At 40.8% G+C, this 23,231-nt stretch overlaps 1 long non-coding RNA gene across 2 annotated transcripts; it reads right to left on the bottom strand.

The window, feature by feature from the left end:
* Positions 1–8,135: 8,135 nt before the first annotated feature.
* On the bottom strand, positions 8,136–22,712 carry LOC147758776 (uncharacterized). Of its 2 annotated transcripts, XR_015318916.1 has the most exons (4): positions 22,636–22,712; positions 21,014–21,233; positions 20,217–20,627; positions 8,136–8,695 (listed from the first exon to the last, which is right to left on the bottom strand). It is a non-coding gene; the product is annotated as an uncharacterized LOC147758776 (long non-coding RNA). The 2 variants fall into 2 exon arrangements; XR_015318915.1 differs by lacking the exon at positions 8,136–8,695 and having other exon boundaries at positions 18,216–20,627.
* Between the last annotated feature and the right edge of the window lie 519 nt (positions 22,713–23,231).

Consider the following 23,231-nt stretch of genomic DNA (forward strand, 5'->3'; position numbering starts at 1 on the left):
GGCTACGAAGTTCTCTGCATAGCGATTTTGCGAAATTGTGTGCCGTTGAAAAATTGATCCAGTTGAGAAGATGAGGAACGAGGCCATCAAATAAGTTTACAATCAAAGGGAGAACAAAACGACTTTGTTCATATTTGCTATATATAAATAGTGGAGGCAAATTTTAGGTCTCAGCATGCAAAGAGCCTGCGGCTTTTTTATGCCCTTACTTTAGCCATCGTAATTGAACTTAGAGGCTTAAGCGTTAAGCTATTATTGATTTCTTTGTTACTCTGCTGGCCTGAGAAGGCAGGTGTCTCTGTACCTGTGATCCGTGGGAGTTTAGGCCTTACACCTACCAATCTAGTTGAAACATCAGCGAACGTTGCACGCGAATTTAATTTCTCTAATAACGTCGCTTCGATTTGCTAGATTTTCTCGCACTGAGTAAATCGCGCTTAGATCGCAAATTTGCTTTAACCTGTTGAGTAAATAATAGCTTGACCAATTTTTCTCGCTCATATAAAGTTCTATAGTTATTTTTCCGCGGTTTGTGTATATTTAAGCGCAATTCCCGTGACAGGTTTTTGCTTTAGTCCCCGAAAAGCAATGTGTTCAAGCCTAAGCGGTGCACTTTTCGTGCCTTCCCAATACGATCCGAAGCCTAGCTCTTTATACGATCGCAAAAAGCTAAGTGTATGCATTGTAGATGTGCAACAATGAGCGGGCAGCACCGGAGTTAGGAGCAGAAGGCCTCCGGTGTGATCAGACCTAGGCAAACTGACGCGCTCTTACAGCTGCGAACTCATTAGTAAAGTAAGTCAAAGTACACATTATGTATGCACATTAAATATAAACCGTTAAAAGTAAACGTACATTTTCCCAGTCTGCAGACACGTGTTGATAGCTGGATTGCTCTTTCGGAGTAGGGTACAGTTGGCCATTATAGTCAGTATTTAGAATTATAAAAACAGCTGTGGCATACTATTGCGATATTAACTAGTATTATTTATACACACCCTTTATCAGAGCTATAAAGTAGCTCGTGAAAGATTCTCTTTTATATTTAGAAAGATAGTTGCATATAGTTGAAGACTAATTCTGCAATAAATGCACGGTAGTCGCCCTTTACAATATCATTTCGCCAGCTCGCTTGGAAACACTTCATCATTAAACAAATAGTAATGGTAGAGACTTTTTGGCCAGCGTCCGTTCCCAGGAAAGTGACTGGGTAAAAAGTGAGAAGCCAGAGGCTCCTGGCCGTCCTTGTGCCATAAGTGAATGTGCGTGCGTGCATGCGGGTGTGTGTCACTATGGGATTAGTGCTCAGAAACGCTGCATTCTGCTCACCAGCCAGTACTTATTTGGCTGGGGTTCTAGTTCGCAAAGCGAGCGTTACCGATTTGTTGATATAGCAGAAACGACGTGAGACACTCGAACCCTCGGAATTAAAATAGATTGGACTGTTTGTACCTATGTGTGGCTGATCGCTAAACGTTTGAAGTCAATTGGACTCTCTATTGCTTAGTATACGATACTATTCTTATCACTTACATTTAAATGCATTGCTCGAGAGTGGTTACGTTAAAAAGTTAGCTAGTTTTCTTCCGTCTCTTTTAAAACGAGTCTGCTGCACAAATTTGCTGTTTCAGTATTTATTTTGACCTAGTTAGCAAAGGCTTATTCGCCAATATTGGATATAAAAGATACTACTTTGACATATAGTAAAAGAAGGCTTTTTTTTTTTTGAGGTCGTATAGTATGCCTCGCCTCGTGGAACCCAATACAGGATATCTGAGGCTGCTTCAGACCGTTCAAGCTATAGCGCCATCAAGAGCAAAAATATAGGGTAAATTTACGATGCTAAATTTTTGTTACATTAAAATTTCGTTTTAGGAGAATTGTTATTAAATTTTTTCAACGTGTCATCTAGATCGTCGCTCTAATCGTGGTAACCATAAACGATGTTGAGTAGACAATTCTAAGCACTACCTGTTTTCCTACCGGAAAAATGCTACCTGATGCTCTCTTTTCGCTGGCCACATATTTAGTTTCCATAAAATCCACCGAATGTCACACAGATATTGGGCCGCATGATGAATGCTTGGCCCACTGAAAGGTACGTGCCCAGTAAGAATACCATTTGTTTGAAGGCTGGATAAGCACAAGTCGATGATTTTTGTTTGCTATGAAACAGCTTGTCTGGCGGCATTATACATTGCTACAGAAGCCACGAGTGGCTTTGTTGCGACAAAACATTATGATACATAGTCCGTTGACACGACTAAGCATCTAAATGTATGATATTCATAAACGATTACATATCTAGCAAGACTTAAGCTCCACTGTGAATTACGCCAAATCAAACGTTGTCAATTAAAAAAAATCAGAATGACTGCCTTGGATGTCAGTGATCAATAGCATCATTTTATGTGTGTTATGACTCGCAGTTGGCTGACATTCGGTCGGGATTCCTGGAACCCAATAACGCTGTTATGTGGAACATCCAGATACAAGGTTGTACGTCAACAATCAGATTATCCCCCCGATTACAGTCAATAAATAGGAGATGATCGCCAAAGGAGCGATTTATTTTGGTGTTGACCGGCACATTTAACAGGTTATCTTTCTTCTCTCCCGGACCTTCTTTCGACAACGATGTTATCCAAAAATTCAGCTCTAATCTATGTAACTAAACGAAGGTAACAATCAGCTACCATTCAGGGGACCATACAACACCGTCACCATTCGTCTGCCTTTGATCGTCACGCCACCTTCTCACAGGCGTATTTGGTTCCGCTCGACATTTATGCGTTCACAGCAAACAGTGCATAGTTACCAGCGAATTCGATCAGCCATAGAAGTTTACGCCAACGAAGAAGAGCTACGTTGAACTGTGGAAGAACTGCTCTGTCGCTACCGAGTTGGGTTCGACCCGTTCTGATTGAACAATGGAATCAAGCGAAGCTCGGGGCGCTACTCGCTGTCCGGCACTAATATGCACTGTCCTCCAATGTTGTGTACAAGCTGTGTTTGCGAGTTAGCAAAATCTGTCCGGAGTAAAGTTCTTTTGCTCGCGGTACATCTCTTCGTCGGCGATTGTTACAACACGCCTCCGAAGTCCGATACAACTTCAGCAGGAATAACCACTACGGGTGGTATTACTGTTTCTGCTGATCGCCGCAGAAGTTCTACGTCAAGGCAATGAAACTAGAGGCGGTTTCGGCACTTTGACTGCACGGGTGGCCTATCTGTCGATTATAGCCGTGATGACATGTTCGCTATCGAAGATCACTCGAGCGGGGAACCATCTCGTAACACAAAGACAAGGGGAAGTAGTCCAAGAATACAAACTTGAAGAGTTATGCGGCAAGTCAATCAAGGTAATGTCGCCCCAGTGTGTCGCGATATGGCAACCTCTGAAAAAACGAAGTGAGCTGAGCGAGCCTTCTTTCTAAGCAAGGACTTTTTATTGTCTTCTTACCTATACACGAAAAAATCGAGTCTTAACCCTCAAGTTTACCATTATGGTGATTACAATAGCATCCCCGGCTTCTGCCTAGGATAAAACGTTAATGAAGTGGTTTTCCGAAAGTTGAAGCTGCCAAAGAATTCAGCCAGCTTATAACGTATTGCGCATGAAGAACACTACCTAAACACATGGCATGGATGATGTCGCAGCTTTGTTACAGAATACCCACTGTCAAGGACGAACTTTAGGATTAGATTGGAGACACAATGATTAATGAGCAACGATATAGTGAAGCTAAAAAGCAAACCTTTCCTTTTTGTTTTGAGGCTGAATTGATGTTAAGTAAAGGATACATGTATATTATTATATACCCAGATCTGGTTACTCTAATTGGGATAGGTTTCCATGCAGTTATTAAATAAGCGTGCACTGCCTAGTTATTGCAGCGCAGGCTCGTCAATTAATAGAATAGATAAATAGAAAGCTCCTAATAAAAAAAGACGCATGATCTACCTATGGCCAGTTTGAAGAACGATACATTCTTCAGAGCTTTCCCTTATACCATCTTCTTTGTTTTCGTAATAAAAGTTCATTTTTTTTTTTTATTACTTGATGTTTTGTTCATCTTGTTCCTATCGATGGAATCGACGGTACATTTCTGTGGAATCTAGTTTGCACGCTTACAAAGTCAGAACATTATACATGTAAATACGACTTTGGCAAATTGAAGTAAGGGCATGTAATATACAGGTATCATGATGGCGTAGTCAGTGGAAAGCTTCTAACGATCTGTTAATTTAGTGCTAATGTTAATGTTAATGCGCATCGTCTTTCTATGCTGGCTGCAAAAACAAGAGCAACTATGCTGGTAGAGAAAATAACAACAGCTTTACAACCATACATTTCACTTTATCGTTGGCGGGGAATAGTGAGAACAATTCTCGCTAGTAATAACAATAAGCGATCATAAAATAAAACTTAAGTTGGTTCCGACAGTTTCCAATTTTAGAATATAAACTTTTCGAAGCTGGGAAAAGTACACAGGTATGTACGAGATTATTAGAGGACCAGCATAAGGGCACCCGTCGTATCTTGAACATTCTGTGTATGGGAAATGCTCAAACTCGCTGAAGTCAATTTGCATGATACTTGACGGGCGAACAAAAGTACTTTCACACTTTTCGTTGTTCGTGTGATATTTTGTGCTTGTTCCAAGGCACAAATTGTCGCCTAGACATCATGCGTCGAAGCGTCTACCAGTAGGTAGAGCAATCTCAATAGAAACAGTGTGGGTGTCTTGTTTCCAAGAGAATTTTGCTTACTTCTTGCCCCATATTGTCATCGACTCGACAATGTCCTTGGCTACGACTTGACTGCCAAACGAAGACAGGACAGCGAAAGGACAATTGCACAAATCACGAGAACCACAGGCCACCAACATCTGTCCGTCTGCTAGTGGGCGCTCGAGTAGAGCTCCTCGCCTAAAGCCACTAAGCACAAGCGGCGTCAAATGACACAACTGACCTTTGTTGTATACCTGTCGATACGACGGCGTAGTGTTCGTGTTGACCGCCTGAAAAAGACGGAGCAGGACGGCATTGTTCGATACAGCGTAGTAGCAAAATAGTCCAGCGACGATTCAGGTCAGGATGACACGGGCCGTACTGAGCGGTTAAAGAGGCATCGTCTAACAACGCGTCGTGTAACATCACTTTGAACAACAAATCCACGTAAGACGTCTAGTTTTCGACGTGGTTGATTGTCAGGACAGGTACGGGTCGAGACCAAACCTTATTTAGCTCTTCTGCATATGCAGGACACGTATATCGTTTTGTCGAGACGGGACATTTACCTTGTTTGGAAATTATATACAGAAAATGAATACCGTTGGATAACACGGTTGTATTTATTCGAGGTAGCAACGTTTAGAGAACTTCTGAGTCTTTTCTTCGAACGAAGAGATGATCCAACGCCGACGACCTCCCATTGAGTCGACTGTATTAGCCCTCCACCAGAACTTAATTGTGTTACCACAGGCGCTTGAGCTAACAGTGCAGTCAAATCGAAGTTTAAACTTTTGCTAGTCCGAGTGCTGAAAGTCTCTACCTTGCATGGCCAGTCGTTCTTGGCTGCTTAATTTACAATGATTTGATCGATTAGGCACGACGAATCTTCGACGATGTTATTGAGTTCTACCGTTCATACAACACAAGGTCGATTATTACTCATTGCGCCTGTAGAGGTCAACTTTCGTTAGTGCCTAGCGAAAAAAAAAAAAAAAAAAGGTTCTATTTGGATAATTCATTTCGCGAAATTATTCTTGGTCAATGTGATCGCATTCAGTGGTCAAGATTCCTGCTTCTACATCAGCCAGATCCTGCTAGTCTCTTTCCGATTCATTGCCCGCTCTATGGAAATGTAAAGTTCGTGCAAGAATCGTGTAGATTTATTTATTGGAGCTATATTTACTTCAGTTGGATAAATGCGTGCAATAGATTGTAAAGGGTACTAATTTACCATCATTGGAACTTCATGTTATTATATAAGAAATATGTGACAAAACGGCAAACATTGTTCATGCACTAGAAATTTCTGAACACAACACCATCACAAGGTCTTTAATTTTTACGCCACTATAATTTATAGAATTCCTATAGTGTAGGCTTACGGAAATTTTATGAGAGCGTGCACTCGGAGCAGCCCAGTTCAGAGGCTGGGTGCATCATCAACGGACAGATACTAACCTTCGATATACCCGAAATAAAAAGGCGTCAAGTGCCATTTGACTGATAGACTCTTCGCGTAAGGAACGCATGCTTTATCACGATTCTTGATCTCCTTGAAGCTACTCCATACGAACGGACACTTCAATGAACGAGGTACCTAGTTTCGGTTGTTACCCGTTGCTCTTTTGGACGACCGATGATGATACTCGCTTCGCATCCTTACGCATAGAGCACAAGAACAACCGTACGGACCTGATATGAATCGATATTCTAGCTACTGTTTGAGCATTATTATCGAGCACTATTGTAGCCGCAACACTCCATTCGGTAGAGTACATATGTAGTTCGAGTATCATATAGTATCGTGCAGCCCTAAGCTTCTGGTCTATCCTTATCACCAGCCACATCATGCGTTGAGCATCCTGATGATAATCGTGATAGGCGATTCCCAATAACTGGCAAAGCGGGACTGCGCTTACTTATAACTTTAGTTCTCTGAGGGGTATTGGGCATTACCGTGCACTGCAGACAGGTAATCTTCTTGAGATACGGGCGGGCGTGGATTACGGCGGACTAAAATATTCCCTGAAATGTTCATTTGCGTTAAGCTGGAGTTAGCAGTCAATAGATTCAGTTCCCTACATTTTATTTCTTTCTATTTATCATTATCAGATGACATATTCAGTTTAATGTACTTGATCATCAAATCAATGAATGGACGTTGCTGACAATCTACGCAGAAACAGCGCGGCCTATGGGAGCTAAGGAGAATCTGCTTCTGCTTTATTCTCAGTTGTCGATTAGTATTTTCGTCACTGCATTACTCATTTTTCTTAAGTACGAAGGAAAACATATGTTCTATTTTTTCCATTGTATGTCACTATCGGAGGTCGACCTGCGAGGAAGACCCAAATGTTTGTTTTTCCCAGCCTGATATTTATTAGAAATGCACTAAAGCTACATTAGATTTAAACATTCTAAAATGTAACTCTGATCAGGAGTTATCAGAATATAGTCCTAGTTTTTATACAGTGTACAGCTGATGAGAACCTAATAGGAGGTTCACTGTGATTGAAGCCAGTGACGCTTCAATGAAGCCAAATCGAGGAGCTTTGAGCGGTACTCGTTTAGCACACGCCTGTTATATTGCAATACGAATCGGATTGAAAACGTTGGTGCCTAATCGGAGACACGGTTTCGCATGAAGGCACTTCCCGCCGCGTGCATCTGTGCCTACCTATTGAGCCTGTTTAGTTTCGGCTTGCGTCTAACGACAGCAGTTTCATTGAATAGTAAAGTTCTGCTGACCAAGTTGAAGTTATCCTGCTGGATTATCTGCAACAGAACATTGGAATCTTCGGCTCCATCGTACAGGAACTTAAAATACAATCAGCCTGTACATACAAGCAAATGATTCAAATGGTGCAAAAGCGCGCCAGAAGCTGCATCAACGGTTTTGAATAATTTAGAACAAATCATCTTTCATATTATCGTCGTATTGGTCACTATGGTGTAGCAAATTTACCTGCAATGATACCTACAAATGATATCAACAAAACATATATATTTTTTGATCCTTCCATGATGGCATATCAGAAATTACCCTGTATTTTTTTGTAATTATCGTTTAGGTAGCTTCAATTTTAAATATTACACAATGTAAACTACACTGAACTTAAGAAGACTTCCGCTTTTTGTATGTGTATCTTATAGCATCGACGCTTTCATTTTTACAAAGGTTTTCAGTCCCTTTCTAATATCAGTTACATTTATAGTACATGTATAATCTCTTCAATTATTTTGTTTTCTGCGACATCATTAGCTGCGTTTGTACTAATCGTAATACGGTGACTCGTCCAACCATCTACTACCCCTAAGTTAGGACGTTTATTACCGGGAATACGTATCAGGGACAGTGTAAAGCCGGGCCTGAAGTTAACAAAAAGTACAAACTGCCCTCCAGTTGACAATACGAGACCTTTATTACCGACAACAACAAGTAGTAGCAATCAGTAGCCAGAATGAGATGTCGTAATCCGAGACAGAACATGCTGATAGTGAAACTAGATAAGCGTTCAATTCGATGTCCACTTGCACGGGTTGCATTCTCTAGAATCAATGGTAACAACAACAATCAATAACAACAGCACCGATCGTAGCAAAAGAACAGAGTGTAAACAAGATTCGATCATATGGCGACAGTGCTGATGACGGCATTGTTACCCGCTGCACCCCTCTTCGTAGACCCTATGTCCCCCAGTGCAAGTGAAAGCATTTCTCCCGGCTTTTGAATTGTTCGAATCTCTGCGAGCAAGATTGACGAGTGTGTCCTGGAGTGCGTTTGTCTGAACAACCGCTCGTCTATAAACACAGACCTACGAAACATCTATGGCTACCGTACAAATGGATATTTCCTAGCGTCTCACGTCTGCGGTCATTTCGACGAAATGAAAATCGGCCGGCCGGCCGGTCAGCCAGCCAGTGAGCGAGTCTTCTTCTGGTAGCCAAGCGTACTTGCCTGGAAGTATAGAATATAGGAGTGTAGTCTTGAATGAAATGATCAGTTTGCGCGAATAGGGGGATAAACGAAGTATACACTCATCTAACTATCCCACAGATGTAACAGTAATTATTCAAACAAATAAGCGTGCAAGTTATATTGTTGCGAAGGTCTTTTTTAGAATATTTGTATCACTCAGTTTCGATACAGAGGCGAGACCATTTATATATTTCACTCCAAAAAGAGATGTGCTAGCTTGAAAAATTCATGGTAACGCAGACATGAACATGTTTTAAAATCAATTTTGGCTTGAAGCGTTTTATAGAAAGAGAATTCCCAATACTTGCTGCTATCCTCTGTTTAGCCGATATATATCGTACATTTTTCCACAGTGGACAAGTGTTGGTCATGCTCAATATGTTTGTTTGCTCTTAATCTTAATTTGTATATGATTAATTTAGTAATTGAGCATGAAAAAAGGAACTAGTAAGAATGACTGCCCTATGTTTTCAAAGAGATCTATGTTTACTTACATAACTAGCAACTGACGATACATGTCAAAAACGTCCCCAGTGGAAAGCCCCAATTCGACGATAAAGTCAGCCCATGATTAGAATAGATGCCTGCTCCTCAGAATTTGCTGGGCTGATTTCTTCACATCAGAATGGAATGTACATTGTTTGAATTTACCGCTCTTTTCATTTATGGGGCATGTTCGGCTTGCATAGAGTCGACTGCATGTCTCTGTAGCTCCATTGACGCGTAAAAGTATCGTTTAAATCGATTCACAGTGAGTCACGAGATGAGTATTGTACTTTGCCTATAGTGACGCGTCTATCGAAAAGATACCATCTCATTGGAAAGAAGATAAGATCAAAAAACCTCACGCCTTGGGTTAGCGCCTTCAGCTGCGTCAGATCGACGGTGGCGAGATGGCCGGAAACGTAGTAACTACAGCCTTCACATGAATAATGTGCGCAGTGATTGAAGCAAGGGACAACAGTGCCTTCATACTTTTTCGTTATAGATAATTTTAGATCATACAACAAGTGCATTACTATATATCTACGTTTGCATCAACAGTATGTTCATTTCCGGTTGACGATTTCAAAATAACAGCTTGCGGCTGAAGCGAAGTGCCCAGAAACCATGTTGATGCCAGAAACTGATATAAAACTGCGCAACGGTAAATAGGTCATCTTAAGTTCCTCCATTCAGATTGTGGAAAGTCGCCTTGGTGGGAGATATTATCAGAAGGGTTGATCATCAGAAATCCGAAAGTTAGAGGAAGCCTGAAGAGTCAACTGGGCCCTGCAGGATCGCTACACAGCAAACGCGCTTATGATATTATGGTGCTCTGATCTTTGATCTAGTAAAAATTACGACCGTAACTTAGCTCACTTGGTTCCCCCAGCAGTGCTTTAAGGCGGAGTTCGTTCTTCAATAATATGCTTCCACTCTCTGAATTATTTTGAAGTCGTGATCGGTAGGATTAGTGTAAAATGAAAATCGCGTTCCTGACCCCGTACTTCAACGGTCGCAAGCAAATCCTTGACTTGCCGTAACTCCATGAGCTGAGCTCTTGAACTTCGTCTTCCATGTTCAACGAATCATTGCGATAGGCCGAAATATCCAGGCTTAAGTACTGTTTGTGACCGCTACATTAAGATAAACAGTTTATGATTCCCTGGGTCGATGACCACATTCAATACACAGCGAAAAAGTAAATTGCATTCTAACATACAATAAAGGAGGTTATATTTTACGGATAAATTAGGGTACCGAGTAACAAGAGGGCCTTCTAAGGGTCAGTACATTGAAAATTCAAGCTCACTGGCGCACACATGCGCACACAAGTTGCTGTAGTTCGTTTTCAAATATGTTAAATATGAATTTAATGCTTTCTTCATTTTGGCCTCACGCTATCTGTGGGGCACCGACCGAGAACGCCTGCTCGACCATAAGAGACCATCTACGATGTTGAAATGCTCTAAACAAAGGGCACTATAGATACGGCCGCCGTGTACAATTTCAAATACTTGTTCTTCAGCCCTCAAGAATTAAGTGAGGCATACACCCTTCACACATGGTAGCCTGACCTTCGGTCACAGAATCATTGAGCTTCCTAACACCCCCTAAACGAAATGTCGAAGGATAGCTCTGAATGCTTTATCCTATGATAGATGAAGCATGTGACAAATTATGGCATATCCTGTTAGGAGTTGAAGCGATTCCGAATTCACGAATAGTAAGAGAGCTTACTCGGTCACGTCTGTCCCCTATAAAATGCTATCATGTAGAGCGCAAAACAAAAATAACCAGTGTAAACAATTAAATAGGCAGAAAGTGTAGTTCAAATTTACCCCTTTATCAACAAAATAAGCAAAACAGAGGATAATACTCCGAGTGAATTTATTTCTATGAAAAGGCTCCTCTTAATAACAACCTGGCACTTCATTTAAAGGTGGTGTATCCTGTACGTCACTAGTTCGATAGCACTGACGTCCCTATAGAGTAGCCTTTAAAGCTGTAATGCGCATCTAGACTTGATCGTATTGTTTTTTCTAAGTGATTTCTAAATGAATAGTTTTACAGAGAATGCTTGCCACCAGAGAAGACCGTGCGTTACTTCTTAGAGGACCTGGCTAGCTAGCTAGCTAGCTAGCTAGAATAAAGAATTCTAATGGCGAGATTGTTGTGTATGGCCTAGAACATAATTGACTCATCGTCTGTGTAATACTACATCACGCCTATTCAAAAATAGAAATTTGTTTGAATTGCTCGATCGGCACCTGGTTGCAAAGACATGTTTGGTCGAAGAAGTGCAGCGAGAAGAAGCTACGATATGCCTTGCCGAAGTCAACTGAATATTCCCCCGAATGTCCCTCATCCGTACCTGCTGAGCCAAAGTCACATCACAAAAATATCCCCATCGAACCTGCGATCGGCACCTAGGTAATTTTGCAGCAGACAGCCTTAGCAGAACAGCAGACGTATCTACGATAGTGTGCATTATACCAATCTGTCCTGATTAATTTCTTAGGTAGACAACGAGCGCATTCTAAGCGCATGCGGCTAACTAGTATGTGGGGCCGAATACTCTAGGAGCAAAAACAAATCTCAATGACACCTTCGCTTTTTCACATGGCCTTAACGTGGGGCATTGACGTGCCGCGACCACCCACACGTCCCTTTATGCTCAAACAGAGAGAACAACAGTTATGTATGTATTATCTTCGATCGACCACTCCAGCTTTAACTATTACTCGACTGTCGATTATATATCTACACTTTCTAATATAAAGAAAACGCTTTATGCGGTAGTCTGCCAGAGCAGTACAAGCAATGTGTATGGTTAGTATTTTCCATTATGAACACAAACGATATTAAGGAGTATGACTAAATCTGATTTCCCCAGCCATCCGAAGTTTCACGAATGCATCTCAACATCATGCCTCTAGATGGAACCGCATATGTAAATCACGCTCTGACATGATATTATTATAGGCGTGATTATGATTTTTGTATTTGTACAGACGATAATCACGCCCACAATAGCGTAAAAATGATGTGAAACACCTTGGGCTTAATAGACATGGCAGCCAGCGATCTGTATCTATTCTTTGCACGGTCCTGGCCTTATTTGTGAACTCGTTCTGTGAATGTATCCAATGCAAATGGATGGATGGATGGATGGATTAGTTTGGGTGCATGTTTGAAAGCTTTTACACCTGACTTAGCGTAGGGAAAATTTGCATACTAATCGTTTGTGTGTTTCACAGAGTGTGACTCTATTCTGTGCAAGCCGTACTGGTATATTATAGTTTGGCCTTGGATCATAGTTATCCTTCTCCGTACGCCGCGCCGGGCAAAGAGCGTTTTCAATATCTTTGAAAAGACAAGACAAAATATGATAGATGAACTGTCGGTATTTGTTTATGTTACATGCTATTAAACGATAAAAGCGTTCACTCTGATCTCAGTGTATGTTGCTCTCCGAATGCCTTCATTCCCCGTAAGAAACTGTGGTATAACGAATACCACCTTCGAATAAATTGTAATTAGTACAGTTTACGATATTGACACGAACTAAACATGGCATTTGTAAAATTATGTTACATTTTCCATTGTATGAATATGTTGGAACAAAAACATCGCTAATTTGAAATGTACAACGAAGGAAGCTGATGTTGTGTCGTCTTCCAGAAATAACAGCCTCAGTAAAACCCATTACGTGTGGTGGTGTAAACACAAATTATAACGATAATTACTAATAACAAGAAATTTACCCTGTGGTCCTTTAAGCTTGGAGCTTGGTTTACAGAAATTACACGAAAACTTCTGATGGCTGGCTCTCCTGAGTTCTCATGTTCAACCTTGCTTATTGTCAGCAGTCTGAACCTCTTTTACTTTTCCGAGTTTGCAGCTAGAAGAACGTCAGCAATTTGCTAATATGTGCGTCCTTGTCACAGCTACCGGCTGAGGTCTAGTCGGACTAAGTCGTCCGATGCGAATACGTCGGTTCTCGGGTATCGAAAATCGGAGATTCGAATATTTGATCTCGTCGCACGCTTTACGATCATTTGCCCGGTTTCATGAAGCAACAGCCACTGCTTCGCGGACTCGAATTGTTACTGCAGAGACAGGAACAAAAAAAAAAGGTAAAGGAGGAAGAGCTGGTAGCTTTGAATGTTTTGTGTAACAACGGCTCGGGTGACGGCGACCCGACAGGTGAAGTTTCCCAATCGGAATTGCTATTGCTTTTGCGACAAACCAGGAACCTTCTCCCCATCAAAGGCTAGTCGTATGCATGCACCTTCTTGTGTGATCTCTTTCTCAGATTCCATTCGAGAGGCGACGTTTGGAGTGGGGCCTCGCATAAGTCTTTGTGATCGGATGTCCTATATAATCGCTAGATTGGATAGTGTATTGATGACAGCAAGTGTCGCACCTGTAGATACACATAACCGGTAGATTTACGCTTTACTGGGCCGAAACGTGCACCGCGTATACTGAAAGCAGAAAGTAGAACTTCGATTCCCATGTAGAAAGAAATTAAGTGAATTTGCACATTTATTTATCTAACTGGCACATTACACATAAATCAATACGCAATCTTTGCTATTACCACCGATTCCTGAAACTAGTTGTTTATAGAATCACGGAACCACCTTAACTAGGGCAATTTAACGACAAATAATAAGCAATTAGGTGAATCATAAAAAGCCATTTTTCTTTTCACAGATAAAGCTTTTTTCAAGCATAAACTGCTAGCAGTTCCCTAATATGACAAGACACCAGACCGATTTTCATTGCCTCAAGGTAGTTATTACCATCAAAACCCTCGAGGTAAAATCAGTTCTCGGGCAAAGACCATTATGCGGGATGCATCTGTTATACCTTAACAAACCCAGCCATTCTGATATCTATCCTTTGGGGCACGTTCGAATGGAAATAAGCAACCATTTGTAACTTCTACCCGTGGGCATGCATTGTCGTCGAAAGCGTCGAGTAGGCGTGCCATTTCAACTTCAATGCCCCAATGACGTTGTCAACTTCGTATGTAGGTAAGAGAATTCGTTGTCTGTTCAACTTCTCTACCTTTACTTCAGAAGTTTGTTCCAATTCTCGGAAAGTAAAAAATTGCACCGCAGTTGAAGTCGCCCAGACCGACGGCCGCAGCTGAAGGCCTACCACCAAATTCATTCTCCCAAAACTTCGAAAAGCTTGTCTCTCTCCAAGCCTACAGGACTTTACTTCGGGCACAGGGCAGCATGCATACGATCGCGGAACGTCTTGCGTTACTGCCTCGCGAATGAACAGGTTAGTAAACGTTTTCGTGAACTCCCGGGGTGGGTGGTCCTTCTGCAGATAACCAGGACACCGACAAAGCGAAATGCTACTCCAGTGCTACTACTATCAGTAGTTCCGTATTGCAACAGCACTACGACTACCGCTAATTCAAGATCTATTGAAAAGCAGGATTTTTCAGCTGTATCCGTTCTCTGCAAGCCTTGACTGCAGGCGCCACACTCACGGCATTGTTGCGCACATTCAGCTACTTGTCTTGGGTAACTACAGCTGACGATTGCCTGTAATCTTATCTGCGCTAGCTGGGACTGGTTAACAATTACGAAAACTTACACAAAACTTTCTTTTGCATAAACTCGACCCACTAGCTACACCGAAACAGAAAATGTGTGAGTTGTTAGTAGAATAAAATGGCAGCCAGAGCTTCGTTTGTGATCATTCTGTATTGCTTTGGAGTATCCCCTCTCCGCGAGACGAATTAGACCGATTTGCTTCGATCACAAATCGGCGAATCGCACCAACGATCGATACCCCTAGTAGCTCAGATCACTGCTGAATCCTTCTTTCTCTCTGGACTAGAATCCTACTTTGGAACGATTTCGGTTGTAAGTCGGATAGACTCTGGCATCTTTCGGCCGCGAGCGTGTTGAATGGTACACTGAAGACGATCCCTCGATCGAGATTTATGAACTCCAATCGTCACCATGATTTCAATCGATCGGGTCTCTGCCTGTTTCGTCGCGGTTACGGCTAGCCGGAGAGTGTTAATTTGGCTGTTACATGCATATAACATACAATATACGCGGCTAAATATGCTTGTTTAAGCATTACAAGATTACAGTTCCATCATCACTGCCAAAGTACCATCTATCTGAACTATTGAAAGATCCTAACGTAGGGGGTGGGTAACATCCATGGGTAACAGATGCACAAATATACTACTATATAACTAAAAGGTAAATATGAATACTACGAAGATGCTGATAAAGCCATATACTTTAATGTGTTACTAGGCGTTTGTTTAACGAACAGCCATTAACAGCTTTATCCTAACGGAACTAACATAAGATCTAAAAGATTTTAAAAATGGCCTTTTAAGCGATAAGCACTTTCAGTTGACATTCGTCATCGAATTTATCATCCCTACGTAACATACACACGGCAATAAGACGGCGGAAATGGTGTTACATATAATGCGTTATTGTTGACCGTTTCGATAGGGTCAGACATAGTTGTGTTGTCAGATACATGTATATGTACGTAACATGGAAGCGCGTTCGACCTCTTCAGACTCGTAGATGATTCTTCAACGTAGAAGAATTCGCCATATGCACTCATGGCGAGTCGGTTTTTGGGTTTCTTCTTCAGGTTAAGTACGTACTATTCACAGCAGTGAGATTCGTATGATCGCTACGACCCTTGTGCGTATTAGCCTTTCGCGAGTCACACGGCAAACGCTGGGGTCACGCGAATGTCCTAGCCGGTAGCAGTGTTTGGTCTTCTACCAAGCACGAATGCGTAAGGTTCACAAGTGAGAGATACCCTAAACGCATCTTTCTTTTGTCGACGTCGGTGCACTTGGCCGCGTGGCCAGACCTAACATCGGTGGGCCAGCGTCCTGTTTATATAGCCGCATTGTACATCTGATCGTATTGTTGTACATCCATTCTTATTTGGTATATGCGTATGTTTTCGGTTGACCGCCCGGATACATTACGAATGTGACGGCCTTGAAGTAGCCGCTGAGGTCCATTAGATACCTATATGTACAAGCCGGTAGAAGAGAAACAGTGGTCGTCTCAAGTCGGTTCGCCTTAGTTAATGTAACTAAACGTAGCCCCATTACTAATATAACTTGAATTCTGTCTGGAGTCTTTCCATCCAAGCCAAGCTAGCAAATAACAACAGACTTAATCGAGTTTTTACAGCTATATAAGTCTAGTGTTATTTATTAGTTGTAAAGCACATTTTTGTTTATATGCTGAATACAGTTACGAATGAGACTGGAAAAAAAAGCGAAATTTATCTGTATAATGCTAGTAAGCGGACATAGCATTTTTTATGCAAATGCAAACATCACCGTCATGTACAGATATAGTTACCTTTGTAGAAGGTTTTTTTTAATCCTAACCTACAAAGTGAGTGTCGTGTAGCTGTGAACGTGCTGTTCACCTAACTTTCAATACGTCTCGAAAGACCAAATACGTAGACTTCGTTCAATCGTTTGACAGTAAGTTGAAGTAGACAGCATCGTTACACGGAACAAACACAGCATGAATCTCAGGTTGTTTAATGGCCTCTTAGGTGTGGTGAGAGCAATACCCCGAATGATCGCTTGTCACTCGCATCAGTATATGAGTCGCAGATGCAGCTAGGAGCCTAGATCTGTGTATTGGTACTGCACTGATATCCACAAAGGACAACAGGCAGGAAATCTACCTTGGACGGTTTACTTTAATTAAATTATTTCGCTTTATCTGAAACGAATGAGTGTTCGAGTTTTTTTTTTTTTAAATCTATGTCATTGAGGACTTCAAAAGGAAACGAAAGACCAACGAGATTCAGAAAACGGACCGACATTCATCGTTGGTTGACAATAGCCAAAGCTGACTGCTGGCCACAAATTTGTATCATGATATCTATAAATATTTCATTTATCATCCCACAATTTTAAGGTTATCAAATAGCAAACAGGTTCAATAGATACAATTTTAAGTATATAGCAATTCGTTGAATAACTTTAAGTGACGATTGCCCATCTTACTGAACGAGTAAGAACTTTCGAAAAATTTGGGGAGACGCATAGGTTAAAAATATCCAACCAAAAATATATATAGTAGGGTGGGAAAAAATATAAGACGGTTGGTTCACCGTCATGAATTCGTATATATAAGAAATATGATTAGAGAATACTTGAGTAGCGTTGCGCGATGATATCCTCTCAGTGCCGTATCATAGATGCTTTTTAGTGTACGGTCAAGGGTGCTACAGAATTAAAAAGAACGAAGTAAAGTCCGTTAGAAATTGAAGCACTGCAACGGGTGCCGTGTTCAGATATCATATGGGCATTCAACCTCCTACACTCGCTGGGTCGAATGCAACAGTTCAACAGTGGCCGCCTGGTTGGTGGTCCCGGGTGAACCCATGAACCGTCGGGGCGTGATTTCAGCCCCAAGCCACGACCTCCCATGGTGTTGCTGTATTGTTAAATCAAAGGCAGGCTACCTACGGGCCAGCTTTAGCGTTCTTATGTGTTATTGCAGACTTCTTTCCTCCGTCCGTAATTTGTCTTCAATGGACTAAGATTTAAGTGTCATCGTCGTCGATCAGGAAGAAACGCGTAACAACAGAAGCGCTCCTTTTGCACTACACAAATATCTTTGCGTTAAAAAAACATACTGGGCCGTACAACTACAAGATGACCATTGCGTTTCAGAACGCGTATTCTCTAAGTGCAAGTTTTATGAACTGATTTAAAAAATGAACACATGTACTGTGCCCTACGTCTCACAATTTCTGATCGATATTCCTCGCAAAAATTCCGTCTCCGTAATATCCTATGGCAACTAACTAGTACCTAACTCTTGGGGATTAGACCTACCAGCCGTCGCAGCTTTATAGACCGGTCTTAACTATATGAGCCAGCTAGATAAAGCTATTGTAGGTGGTTTAATTGAAACTACGCTGGCCAATTTTCCACCTTTTCCTTGTCATACCGTGTGAATTCATAATACGTATATACTTATACGTACATTAACTACTATATACAAGTAGACGGTTAGTATGCGGACTTGTATACGGGTATATGAAACCAGTATATTTATTATTATACCAGCGATTTTCAAAAATGATATAGCCAATTACAATGCGTAATTATAAGCATACGGCATCTGTATATAGTAGATAAAAGTATAAACCAAGCTGATGACTAAACAAGTACCGCAACGATAGATCCCATGGTTAATGCATATCTTTTCCCATATCTCTCTAAACGAGACTCTTTGTTGGTTTACAACACTTCCCATTCACTTTGATAGTTGAAGTAAAATCAGGAAACTGCCACGAACTGCTGGCAGATCGATCACTTAGTGAATATTGATGTTTTTGTCTGCGCAATCAGCCTACTCAATCTGTCACTCAAGATTCTAATCGTTCCCCTATTTTGATTTCCATTTTTCTCCCATGATCCCATGATGTCCAATCACTTAGCTACAATTTGTAGTCGAAGCTTTCGCATTACTATGTGAAAATATAAAAGCCCTACGTAGGCTTCCACTGCAATGTAGCGCTTTATTGTGGTTTAGGTATTGTAGCCAGTAGTTGCTTGGGCTAACTTCGGATAGGTACGCGGTGTTGCAAGAACGTTGTTAGTGCTACAAAGTAAGGCAGGATTAATCGAAGAATTACCTTCGAAGTCAAATGCCTCTTGACGCTTTGAGCATCTGTAGCACAGATTGGGAAGGTCCCAAGAAAAAAGACGCCGTCATATTATATATGAATGATCTATTGAGATAGCAGCGCATAACGACAGGCAGCCTTTGCTCTTGCAATGAGACATGTTTTATACGTGAATTCTTGTTACCACTTTGCCTAAATCGCACACAACGGTAACTGATTATACAGGACAACCGCGGGTTAGACAGACAACGCAGCCAGCTCGATTGCTTATTTGGCATCAACCGAAAAAGGAAGATAACCTACCCGTAGAACATATCCCCCCCACCGGCCTTTTCTATTTGTTGTATTGGTACCCTTTCCAACTGCAAAGGGCATTTTTTACTAAAAGGCATCGAGTACATCCTTGGGTTACCTTGGCGGAGCTGTGTATGCACTCCTGTTTTCTGTAAGATTACATTATTTGATGCAAACTAAGACGAATGATCTCGGTCAGTTATTATCAACCTTCGAGATAGTCTTTTCGTTAATTCTCGATTGAATCAACCTGCTTCCGCAATAATGCTACATCTTGACCATACAGTTGTATATAAATTTTTGTGTCCCGCTGTGTTTTCTAAAGCAGCTCACGATTTTGTGATCAGTCAATGTCGTTTTTTGGCTGATTCGACGCAAAGTTCTAAAAAGTTCATAAAGAGTAATGGATCAGCTGCAAGACAATTAAGTTAGATGTAATGGTAAATTGTACTTCTCAGAATTCGTCTTTGCTGCAGGCGAAAAAACATGGAGGTCACTACACCTTTTCCCAGCGGAAGCCCTTCAATATGGAATGTGAAGCGTCGTTTTGTATATTGCTCTGGTCCGCCTCTTTAGTTGGCACCTGTATGCATACCTAATATTTGATCCTTAAGTGAAATTTTTATTTCTTATTAATATGATCTTCAAGAAAAAACAAAGAGGCATATTTTAAAAACATTACAAACAATCAAGCACCAATCGAACTCTCAGCTTTACTGAAGCATTTTGTCATGCTCCTCTCAAGAACGAAGCAATATTGTAGTCGAATCTCTCACCGCAGAGTAGCTTCAGGTTTATGTTCCAATAAAAATTATTAGTAACTAAGGATGAGCTCTCAATAATATGGTGTTGGCGAACATTTCTAGAAATCCACAATATATTTGATAAGCTAGCGATAAAAGCCAGTTCTCTGCCAAGAATATTTTCTGTTTCTCTTTTGTTGGATTAAAGGTACGTCCCGAAGTAAACATATTGGTTTTTTGTAAGTAGCTTGCAAGTTGTCCCAATTAAAGACTGATCTATCAGTGACGCAAACCTGAATTACATTCACTGCTCTGATTCCTTGAATTAACGCGAGCGTCCTCGATTTCGCTACGCCTGTACCTACACGTTGCCATATGTTCCCATGACAAAATACGGCGGCGATTTTCATGATTTCATCACCGCCTGAGGGAGTCATGTCACTCGTCAATCCTCTCCTTGGTCATCATTTCATTGTCATCTTGAAGACGTGAAGCTGAATTAGCTATGCAGCGTGTCCGCGCCTTCTGCAGGCTACGATTCTGCTGGAGAGTGCCTGCGCAGTATACAGTTTAACAATACTTTATGCGCACTCCGCAAAGGTTCTTCCCTCCTACACCTCTAAACATAATGATGGTGGTATCCACTACCTGAGAACAGATTCAGGGTCACTCATAAAGCGGCTGAAGTTCGCTTCGAAATTTGCCTGCAACGGCCAGCGTAGATATCTTTCGATGTTAAGAACCACCGTCTATCATAAATTACCTATTATGCGCTATGATCTATTGCACTAGTGAAGAGAACTTTTTAGGAGGTTCCAACGTAGGCATGTTTGAAATGAAAGCAAACAAAGATATACAAAAAGTGTTGTTCTGTCGGGCAGATATTCTCATGCAGGACTGCATGAATTCGAATGACCGCAAGCGCGCTTAGGGATTAAGTCGGACGATTGTATGTCCCAAGAACTATAATATTATAGTTTGCAAAAAGCTAAACGCTAAGGCTAAACTGTTGTAATGAAATCTGAGAAATCGTCCTTATTGTCGTTTACCTTACAAATTTTATATAGTATCTCAGGTATACGACACTTACCCACGAGTATCTAGAGCAAATTATTTATTGTAGGATAAACTCCTCGTCCAGCACTTCTTCGTCTGTTTGTCCCGTTAGAATTACGTTAACTGATACGTATTTTGAAGTCATTATTATTATAAGTAGACGAACAGAGGCATACGAACGTACTGGTATTAACTTTTCGGATGGCGTTCTCGATAGCTGGTGCGACACTCTGGCCACTTCGGGGAATTAGTAACTGCAACAGACAGCGTGATGCCAGTTAAATGATAGAATCTACAAAATCTGATCAGATATTCTTAACGCAGTCGGATTCTGTCAGATTCTCTTCATTTAAAAAAATGTTTAGAAACCTTCAACTCAGTGGAGAGAGTCCGCAAATTAAAACTGATGTTATACATACGATGTGTGACAGCAATTGATGCTGTCGATAGATATTGTGCCCAGTTATTTTAGGACCATTCGTTCCCATTTTATGGGATAAGTCTATTTATCTACCAAGCCACACCGAATTAGTTTAACAAAGAGTAGTATAGGTATCCTACTGTAAATACATGAGAGGTATAGGAATAAGCCAATTCAGCAAAAACTTATAAAAAATTGGGCGACATACTTGTATGTTTATGTCTTGAAACATCTCTATAGGTACCCTACTCGTAGCTCTCGGTAGCTATCCCGTGGATAACTGCATAAATGTACAGTTTTGAATCATACGCTCTACGTAGAATACAACGGGCATATTTTTTTTACCTATAAAACTCCAGAGCTGTTAAGCCCACCTAGATTGTCTATTCTTTTAAATGCGAACAGTAAAAATTTATCATATTCAGATTTTTATAGGCCAAAGTTGTTTATACATACACGGTATAATTGCACTATTTAAGAGATCAACAAATTTCTAAAAATTATCACTATGGGATGTAGACTGCAGTACGTGTACTACTTCTATTTTTAAGCATCAGGTAAAGCTCTACAATAGGGTAGCCTTCTTCTAGTTTATCCCTAGGCTTAGTCATTTTGGCCAATGAAATTCAAGAGGGAAATTTCGAGACTGACTGTTTGTAATTATTTATATTATCATATTAGAAAGGACCGTTGATACAGTCGAATACTACTAGCCTGTTAATCCTAGGAGTACGTTGTGGTGAAGGTTCAAATCCGTACTAAAACAGACTTTGTTTCGTGCTGGGAACCAGTTGCCTGTCTAGTGAACTACCTAATGGCTATACCGGATATAGAACTCAAAACATAAAGGTTTCATTATTTATAACGTCTTCAAATTGAAGATGTACGAACGGTTCAGCAATACGAATAGAAGTCTATCTCATTAGATAACATCTTTATCTTGAACGGTCGCAGCAAACCGAGGTAGCAGCGCTTTATATTGCATGCACGTGTCTGTTCACTATTTGGCATCACATCAACTATTGGATCTTGTTGCTCTGATGATCTCGTCGGCATGTAAATAGGACGACACTCTGCAAAAATACATATATCATATTTGTCCTAAAGCTTGCTTTACTGAAATGCTTTCCTAATATTAGCAGGCTCTCCTAAAGCTACCTTTAACCGTATGACCAGCTTACGAAATAATAGGATTGCAATCAAATATAGCCTATTAACATCAATCTCGTTGCTACCAAACGTTGTTACGTTGACTTTCTGTTTTTTTCGCTAGCTCGCATCTGTGTCACCACAGTGGGCCCGGATGGCTTCATCTGACTCGAGATGATCTGATGCTAGATTGTTTTCCGTTACATTATACGTATTGTCCGAGTGCTACAACGCTGTGCACGATCACTGAAATCAAATCGTACTTTTTGCACGAATGAGCGTACACAAACATGCATATGACATGCATGCGTTATGACGAATATGATTTTTTTGAAAAAAAAAAAAAAATGGCTCCATATCGATAGAAGACTGACATTTCGGTCTCCTCTTTTTTGCTTTGTTTAATTTTCAAACTCAAAGATAAGTCTCAACAAAGAACAAAAATAGAACAACGATATTCTAGAAACTATTTTCAAGAAATCCACCTAGCGACTACTTACAGGTATATAGCTTGATTTGTTAAAATAAAAAAGTTTCCAATAACAAACAAACGTATCTAGCTAAATTCGATCCAGAAAACATGCTTAAGGCCATTTATAATAGTCGTATAAAAATCTAAGTCGACTAAAATAGACAAAACCTGTATAAATACCATTACATTGTTGGCCTAATCATGTATGAA

Source organism: Varroa destructor, unplaced genomic scaffold (assembly GCF_002443255.2).
Source record: "Varroa destructor unplaced genomic scaffold, Vdes_3.0 BEIS01000001.1, whole genome shotgun sequence".
In the NCBI taxonomy this organism is placed as follows: domain Eukaryota; kingdom Metazoa; phylum Arthropoda; class Arachnida; order Mesostigmata; family Varroidae; genus Varroa; species Varroa destructor.